This window comes from Bos taurus, chromosome 21 (genome assembly GCF_002263795.3).
Source record: "Bos taurus isolate L1 Dominette 01449 registration number 42190680 breed Hereford chromosome 21, ARS-UCD2.0, whole genome shotgun sequence".
Taxonomy (NCBI): Eukaryota; Metazoa; Chordata; class Mammalia; order Artiodactyla; family Bovidae; genus Bos; species Bos taurus.
This window is the reverse complement of record NC_037348.1, coordinates 35,741,533-35,750,485: the sequence shown is the minus strand read 5'-3', so window position 1 is coordinate 35,750,485 and position 8,953 is coordinate 35,741,533. Positions and strand designations below refer to the sequence as shown.

The following is an 8,953-nucleotide window of genomic DNA, read 5'->3' as shown; positions in this document are numbered from 1 at the left end:
GCAGTTGCTCAATCATGCATATATATTTGCACTTGGCTGTTGGTCAGTTTTGAATCACTGTGCACCTTGGCCTGAATTTATTTGGAAGCTCTGTCACCTCTCTCAGCCAAGAGACCATTTAAAAAGTAATGCAGCCATTGTAAAATGCCTTGTGAAATAATGCATACCAGGATCTGAAACTACATATGTGGCTTATTAGAATGATCATATTCAAAACAGTTGAAGATGTATCTTGAATTAATAAGTTTCCTTGCCCTTCTCTTCTTGCCTTTATCATTTTTTTTTTTTCAAAACTTCAAATCTGAGCATTTTCCTTTGTTCTTACAAAACCATGGAAACTGATCAAATTCTGCCACACTCTTTTCAAAACTCTTCTGTCAGTTTGCTCTTATGCTTCTTTCCCACCTGATCAAATCAACATATGGAATGTCTTAACTTATAAAATTCATAAAAAGAAATGGACTCACCTGCTGCTCAAATGATGACAACACCACTAGAGATGGCTATGATCAGAGCACAGTGATCATTCAGTAGCATAAAATTAAATGCTAAAATTACACTGGATCCTAGTTTATTGTCACATAAACCTTAAAATGATATTTTGCAAGAAGCTTAGGCTTATCCTTTATCTATATATTTTTAAAGTGGGTTCTATAAGATGCAATTAGAACACAAAAATAAACATATATAGATGTTCATAATTTTGAACCCCTTTCATTTCTAACTTTGATAGATGTACCTGTTTTAGCTTGTGATTCCTATAATCTTCTCTAGGACAGAAGAAAGACACACAAAATGACGTGAGCTTAAAAGAGAATGAACAAGTCTCACCCAAGCAAGTGGATGATTTACATTTGTCATGTAAATGCAATTTTTTACAGTTATGTCTCAATTATTTATGGTATTAAAGGACAGGGATAGCACAGATGAAAGAATCATAGCATCTCGGGGTTGGAAGTGCTTAAAGGTCCTGCAGTTTGATCACTCATATGATGGTTAATTTAATTCCACAGCCTTCTTCCTACACCGAGTAGACTTCCAGCATGTGCTTGAATATCTTTAGTGATGGCAAAAGGCTACCTCATTTCATCCTTGAATAATTCCATTAGATTTTGGCTCAATGTAAAGGACAAATCTTTCTATCTCTCTGTAACTTCTATACCTATTCTCTGATAGTGAAAGCAAGGACCATGATTTTTAATCTTCGTATTTCCAGTGCTTGTGACAATGTCCGATTGACACATAGTAGGATTTCATTCTCTGTTTATTAACTAGAACTGAAATGCAGAGCTAAAAAGAGCATCTGCCAGGCCATATTATCTCCAGGCCTTGAAGAATTCCTCTTTAGTCATGACTGTGAACTTACTTATCATCCTGATGTCTTCTCACTGAATGACTTTTATTTGTCATCTCTTTCTAGTTATGCTGTCCCCGGAATAAAACAGAATATTGCAAATCTGTTCTCACAAGTACAGAGTATAGTGAACTGGCAACCCCATCAACCTAAAGACTACTCTTCAAATAATGCAGCCAAGAATTAAAGTATCCTGTGCCGGCAGCTACCTCCTATGGAAAGACATGGTTACTTAAATAAGTCCTTTATCAGAGGCTGCTGCTACAGGCCAGTGTTTTCCTGAACTATATTCATTTTGTCCAGTCTCTCAGTTCTGACTCCTTGTGACCCCACGGACTGCAACACACCAGGCTTCCCTGTCCTTTACTATCTCCCAGAGTTTGCTCAAATTCTGTCATCCTGCATTCCATCCACCTCACCCTCTGTCATGCCTTTCTCTTCCTGCCTTCAATCCTTCCCAGCTCAGGGTCTTTTCTAAATGAGTCAGCTCTTCACATCAGGTGGCCGAAGTATTGGAGTTTCAGCTTCAGCGTCAGTCCTTTCAATGAAAATTCAGGACTGATTTCCTTCAGGATTGACTGGTTTGATCTCCTTGTTGTCAAAGGGACTCTCAAGAGTCTTCTCCAACACCACAATTTGAAAGCATCGATTCTTCAGAGCTCAGTCTTCTTTTTGGTTCAACTCTCACATCCATACATGACTACTGGAAAAACCATAGCTTTGACTATATAGACCTTTGTCAGCAAAGTAATGTCTCTGCTTTTTAATATGCTGTCTAGTTTTGTCATAGCTTTTCTTTCACAGAGTAAGCATTTTTAAATTATATTATGAATTATATTCACAGATTAAAAAAAATTATTTTGTTGACATGAGCACAAAACTTCAGTGTAATCTTATTAAAATGGGAAACATCTGGGGATGAGTAAGCATCAGATGAGTTCATGTTTGACCCTGACACTACTTATTAATGCCTATGTAATCTTTTACAAAGACCTTTCACTTGAGTCTCATTTTCCTCTGTTAATAGGGGATGAAATGTCTATTATTTAGGAATTATCTTTTGAAGGACAGTTAAAAGAACAGAGGTACCATTCAGTGAATTAGGAAGGCTGCAGGAGGAGAAATTTGATAATAAGCAGAAGGTTGGCATCCAGGGTTCTGTTTTAGATATGTTAAGTTGAAATGCCTATTAAGACAATGAATGGTAATGTCAAGTAGGCAGTTAAAAACACACACACACACACACACACACATACCAGGAGTTCAGGAGAAAGGTCTAGACTGAAAATTTGACACTGGATGCTCAAAACTATAGATGTGTATAAGTCATGGAACTCTGAAAGTTTCCTAGAGAATGAGAAGAAAAAGAGTGTCTCCTTAGGCCCTCCAAAATTGGGAAGAAATAGCAGTGGAGACAAAAAAAAAGAGAGATCAGTGGGATAGGAGAGGAGCCATGAGAGAATGATATCCTGGGATGGGAGTACCAAGAAAGAGTAAACGATTACTACTGTATTCTACTGAATCCTGCTAAGAATTTGGGTAATTTGAGGAGTTACACATCAGCCTCAGTTCCCAGCTCTAGAACACTGCCTGGTGTGTTTTTGCCAAATGTTATGATTATAGATCTTGGTATTAGTGGTAAATGTTACTATTTTAGATCTTGATTCAGTCATCCAAAATATTTGTTATAACTTCCACCTTTAAAATTTCACCCAATCATGGGTTTAAAATAGAAGTCATGACAGATGCATAAGAAATAGCTTTCCAAGGATGAAATCAATTGACTGTTTGGGACACTTTGGTAGTTGTCAAACCAGTTAGGATGCATTCAGTGACGGTAATACTCTCTCTAAGGTTTTCCCTTTTGCCCAAAAGAATAGCATGGAAGGTCTGACCTTCTGCCCTGGTGCTGAGAACTATGTTACTTGTAATCAATTTCCCAATTTACAGTCTAATAAGTCTATCTAAAGAAGAAATTACATCTATCTGATATGATTTTTCTGAAATGAATTCATGCTGACTCCTGATGATCTTTTTAACTCTGTACCTAACGTCTTCATAATAACATGTTTTTAAAATTCACATAAGACTGCAGACAAATTCTTTGGTTGTGTACTTTATCTTTTAAAAAGTAAACACTGTACTTTCTCATCTTCAGTATGTCTTTCATCTGGGCCAATTTTTTAAATTTAGTATCAGAAATACACTATCAGTTTTCCTCCCAATTAGAAGATCTACAATAGCTGTAAAGGTAATTTTCCTAATGAATTATAGAACAGTAAACTGCTGACACAAACCTACAGATTCAAGAAATTCAGTGAACCTGAAACAGGATAAACACAAAGATGAACCCTAAACAGGATAAACACAAAGAAAATCATGCTCAGAGAGACATCATAATCAAACTGAGGCAAAACCAAATATCAAGAAAAAGTCCTGAAAGTAGCCAGAGAAAACAACATATTACATACAAGGAAATGATAGAAATAGCTGCAGATTTCTCATCAGAAATCACTAGAAAACAGTAGAAACACCATATTTTAAGTGATGAAAACAGAAGGCAAACAACCAGATCAAAAAAGCCTATCAATCCAAAATTCCATATTCAGTGAAATGATCCTTCAGGAATGAAGGAGAAATTATCACATGAAGGAAAACTAACAGACTTTGTCACCATCAGACCTGCTGTAAAAAAATGCTAGAGGGAGTTTATCAGACTGAAGAGGAGTGGTATCAGAGGGAAAACTCAGAGCTTGAGGAGTAAAGGAAGAGCAACAGAAATGTTAACATTTGGGTAAATATAATAGATTATTTTCTTCTATTATGTTCTTTATAATATATGTGATTCTTGAAAGAAAAAAGTGCAACATATTTGGATGTTAAACAACACACCTTATTTCCCTGTCTCTTGGGAATGTTTCAGGCACATGATGAGTAAGAGGATACTCAGGCTTGAATTAGTAATCTGAAACCTGAAGGTTTAATGTATGCAGATATAATATATACGAAAACTACAACATAAAGAAAGGCCGAATGGGACATATATGGTTGTAAGGCACTGTCTACATTTTGCTTGAAGTGGTAAAATGTGAGTTATAAGTAGACTAGAAAATTAAGTATGTGAATTATAATCCCTAGAGCAACAAATAGTATAAAAAGATACAAAATGTTAATGAAGGAATTAAATGAGATACTAAAAATATTTAAGTAACCTAAAAGAGGATAAGAAAGAGAAAGAGAAAAAAATTCAGAGGAAACAGACAGACAAAATGATGAAAGAAGAGACAAATACAAATATATCAACTATATACATCAATCTGAATATAAATGATCTAAAGGCACCAATTGAAAAGACAGAGATTATCAGATTGCATTTAAAAGATAAAATCAAACTATGTATAAGCTGTCTACAATAATTCACTTTAATTATAATGCTATATTGAAACTGAAACGATAGAAAAAATTCCATGCATACACTAATCTAAAAAAGCCACACGGAGAAAATGTAGATTTCAAAATTAAGAAAATCACCAGGAATAAAGCAGTACATTACATGTTGACAAAAGGGTCCGTTCACTAAGGAAACATAACAAACCTAAATGCATATGTACCTACCCACAGACAGCGAAGAATATATAAATCAGAAACTGATAGAACTAAAGATTAAATAAAGTCCACAATTATTTTCAGAGACCTAAAATCTCCTGTTACAGTCATTGGTACTGCAAGTAGGTCAATAACCAGCAAGGATACAGGAGGCTTGAGAAACATTACTGAACTCAACCTAATGACCTTTATGGAATACTCTACCCACAAACAGCAGAATATGCCCGCTTTTCACCAGTACTTTGCATATCAGTAAGATTGACCATATTCTGGACCATATTTGGTTGTTAAACAACACACCCTATTTCCCTATCTCCTGGGAATGTTTCAGGCACATGATGAGTAGCAGAGGGATGAACACAGTTGCTTAGAGAGGATACTCAGGCTTGAATTAGTCATTTGAAACCTGAAATATTCAACCTCACATTTGTCTCTGGACTATGTAAAATATGTAATATTTCTAGAGTATCAACTTTACAGAAACAAATTAATATTTACGTAGATGAACTAAAGCTAGAATACAAAGCAAAACTTTGGAATTAAAGTCTGTATCTCCTTTAAGAACGTAATACTGATAAAGATGTGTATTGCTCATTCATCAAAGGTGCCCCTTCCACTTGGAAATACCAGTGTTGTTTGTAATGAAAATTACTTTGGGTACTTGAAAGCAATTGCAATCCTGGTTTTTAAAAACTATCTCTTAACCTCTGTGGCTTCAGATGAGAGAATTTTAATACAGTCATCCATACAATGTTTATTACTCTTTCTGACCACCTTGATCCTCTGTTATATACCCTCTTGCACTGATTCTTTTCCATTCAATCCCTCAGGCTGCCATTAACACAGTCCCCCCTCTTGATTAATAAGAAAAGGAGCTTAGAATGTGTTTTATCATCTTCAGCTTCCTGGTGTTTGTCAAATACTCTTGTTTTACAAGAAGTAGTTTTCTTGTAGGGCAGTGAGTGTGCCTGCATAATTTTTCATCAAGGCAATACTGTAGGATCCTAAATCACAAGCATTCTTTGCAAGTCCCTTAAGTGTAGTGTAATTTGGAAGCGGCAATCCATTTCAAATTCGGTAAATTAAAGGGGAAATAGCCAAGCATGAGTCGGAGAAGCAGGCCTGACTCCCACACCTGCAATTTCAACCAAATGACATAAAATGCCAAGCCATTATTCTTCCAATTTAGCTTCCTCAGCTTTCATGTTCAAAACCAAATTCATTCTAAAAGTAATCAAATCAGATAAGGGCTGTGTGTATGTGTGTGGTGGGAGGTGGGGGGCAGGAGGGGATGCTAATGACACAGCCGGAGGAAACGGTTGGAAGGTTCTAGTGTTTTAACATTCAGGTTATTTTATGGAGCATATTTTAAAATGATTTTTCCAAGTTCGTTTAATTGGAGTATCAGAAATCCTTTCATCTGTTTTGACAATTGAAATGATGATGTGCAGCCTGCCCCGTGTTTAGACTGAGAGAGACAGGCACATCCATATTGATGCTCCAGCTACTGAGAACTTAAAAGGACAGGAGCAGCTAAAGGCCGATTAGCCATGGAGAACATTAGCTTCGATACCCCTCTCATACGGAGCCAGACATTACGTCAAGCATGACAAGCCACTCTAGCATAAAAGTCTCAGCGGCCTCCAAGTCTCAGGCTTACCCTTAAGTTATTTCATTAAAATACAAAATCATGTTGACCTAATTTTCTGACAGGTTTCGAAGAGAGCAAAGATTTCCTTGCTTGCCGTACCTACCCTGTCTCCCTCTTCATCCTGCCATAACTCTGGGGACTTTGCCAGTTTCATTCAAGTCTTTGCAGAGCGCCAATCCCTTTCATTTTAATCAAGGGAGAAGCTCCGGCTTTAAATGCTTTCTTCCCTCATCTCCAAACGTGTATGCCCAGACACTTCATCCGGCATGAGAACTTCTTTCAATAGCAGTAACTCTTCATGTCCTTGGGGGGAAGACAGCTACTCAGCATTCAGTGGAGAAGCCGGAACCGCCTGGATCGGTCTCATTATGTAGGCCATATGCAATAAGCCGCAGTACCTAACAGCTGCTGGTGGTAGGATTAAGGGGAAAATATTTAATTTGATGCAGGAGCACGTGTGCATGATTTCAGCCATAGCTCTTACCTGCTCCCTGGGGTGTGTGTCAGATATATGGGAGAACGCAGAAATCATTTAATTGTGTCAACACAATGTTCGGATGTTTGTTTAAAGTAAAAATTAGTTTTTGCCGCATACATTGATTAGTTGACAGGCTATTTGACTGTCACAGAGGCTACTGGATACAAAGACAAAATTGGCTTGGTTTATCTGAGCAAAGGGGAACAAGTCCTCTGAGATCAGGGGAAATACAAGCAATGTAAATTCGGATTAGTCTTTGTGTTCTGTAAATCAATAAAACAACAGGGAAGTGTGAAGAATAGGCTAGATCATCTATCAAACTGGTTTTTTATTGTGTTTCTATTTCTATCCCCTAGTAAACATGTGCCTTCAGTTTCCCGTGAATAAAAGCATTTGACAAAGGAATAAAAATGGACTGGAGTTCACTGTAGATGCAGTGCCAATGACAAAAGGCAGGGGTGGGGGGTGGGGGGGTGAGGGGAGCGAGCAAAGATGAGAATCAAAAAGGCTGCTTCCTGCAATCTCAAAGCTAGATCATTCTAAAATTCTCAGGTGACAGGTGGTGAAAGTGAAGATAGATTTTATATATCTACTGCAATGAAGACTGTACCTTATGCAGAATACTAATCAGGATTTTTTTTTTAAGGCAACTGCATTGTCTTAACAGGCTTTCAAAGAAAGAGAGGTGCACACAGGCACGCGTGCACACACAAGAAATCAGTTAAGGAGACTTGTGATGAAACCGAGATTTCTCCCCACCAATCACTTTCAGTCACAGAAGAAATAACAAACATGCTAATATCAACAAACGCTAATTTTGTGGCCCAAGGAGAAGGCCTGGCTCTTTTAAAACCAAACAGTCCTCTTGTTCTTTAAGCCCCCTTTTAAAAGCGAGTATTTCACCTGATTGCTTTAATGGAAGAACCTTTCTATCTGTGTTGACAATTCACACTGTCATTGTGCGTTTCCTTTAGGTGTGCACAGAATCGCATTTTAAGACCAACCCCCCCACCCCACCCCCGACCCAAGTCACACAGTGCCCTGAGATGCTGCAGGGAGAGAGGGAGGGAGAGAAAATGCAGGTTTCAGAACCAAGCAGCAGCACGTTATATTGCAGTAGTCAAAGCGAGCTGGGCAGAGCAGTAGAAATCTTTCCTTCCGAGTGTTTGAAAGATGGGGGCGTCTTTGTGGCATTATCTTCCCAGGTGCCCCAGATGGCACAGTGTACTTCTAATGGAAAACCATTCATCTGGCCCTGGGACTGTACGTGTTGTACATCACGATGGTTCATGGAGGAAACGAGCTCAGACAGCTTAAGCAGAAGGCGCGGAGCATGTGGTTGGGAAGGCATAATGGAAGAGCGGCACAAAAGGGCAGGCGCATGAGTCAGAGGCTGGGGAAGGGGAGAAAAAGGCTGTTATTTCTCTGTAATTCCCCAGGATCCACTCCTGCTTGGGTTGGCAGTGAGGAAGAAAAAAACCAATTCAATTTGAAGGTGGTTCAGGGTAAATGAACCAGGGAATTGAGCGGCTGGAATCTAATTAGGGACCCCCCAAATTACTACTACCTGCCCAGCAGAAAAGTCAAATGGCTACAGCAGCCAGAAGAGTTAAGAGAAGCTGGCAGAATAAGTAGTCCAGAAGGAGAAGTTTTGCACACCTTCCAGGTTCTATCTCGAAAACTCTTAGAAGTGAATTTTTTTTTTTAATGTTAATACCTTAGGCACAAAAGATTGCAAAGCAGAAAATATGGCCATAGAAAGGGCAGATATAGAGAAGGCAATGGCACCCCACTCCAGTACTCTTGCCTGGAAAATCCCATGGATGGAGAAGCCTGGTGGGTACAGTCCATGGGGTCGCTAAGA

General features: G+C 38.3%; 1 non-coding gene across 1 annotated transcript; it reads right to left on the bottom strand.

Moving 5' to 3' along the window:
- Positions 1 to 8,088: 8,088 nt before the first annotated feature.
- On the bottom strand, positions 8,089 to 8,153 carry MIR2888-1 (microRNA mir-2888-1). The gene has a single exon (NR_036354.1). It is a non-coding gene; the product is annotated as a microRNA mir-2888-1 (primary transcript).
- Positions 8,154 to 8,953: the final 800 nt, after the last annotated feature.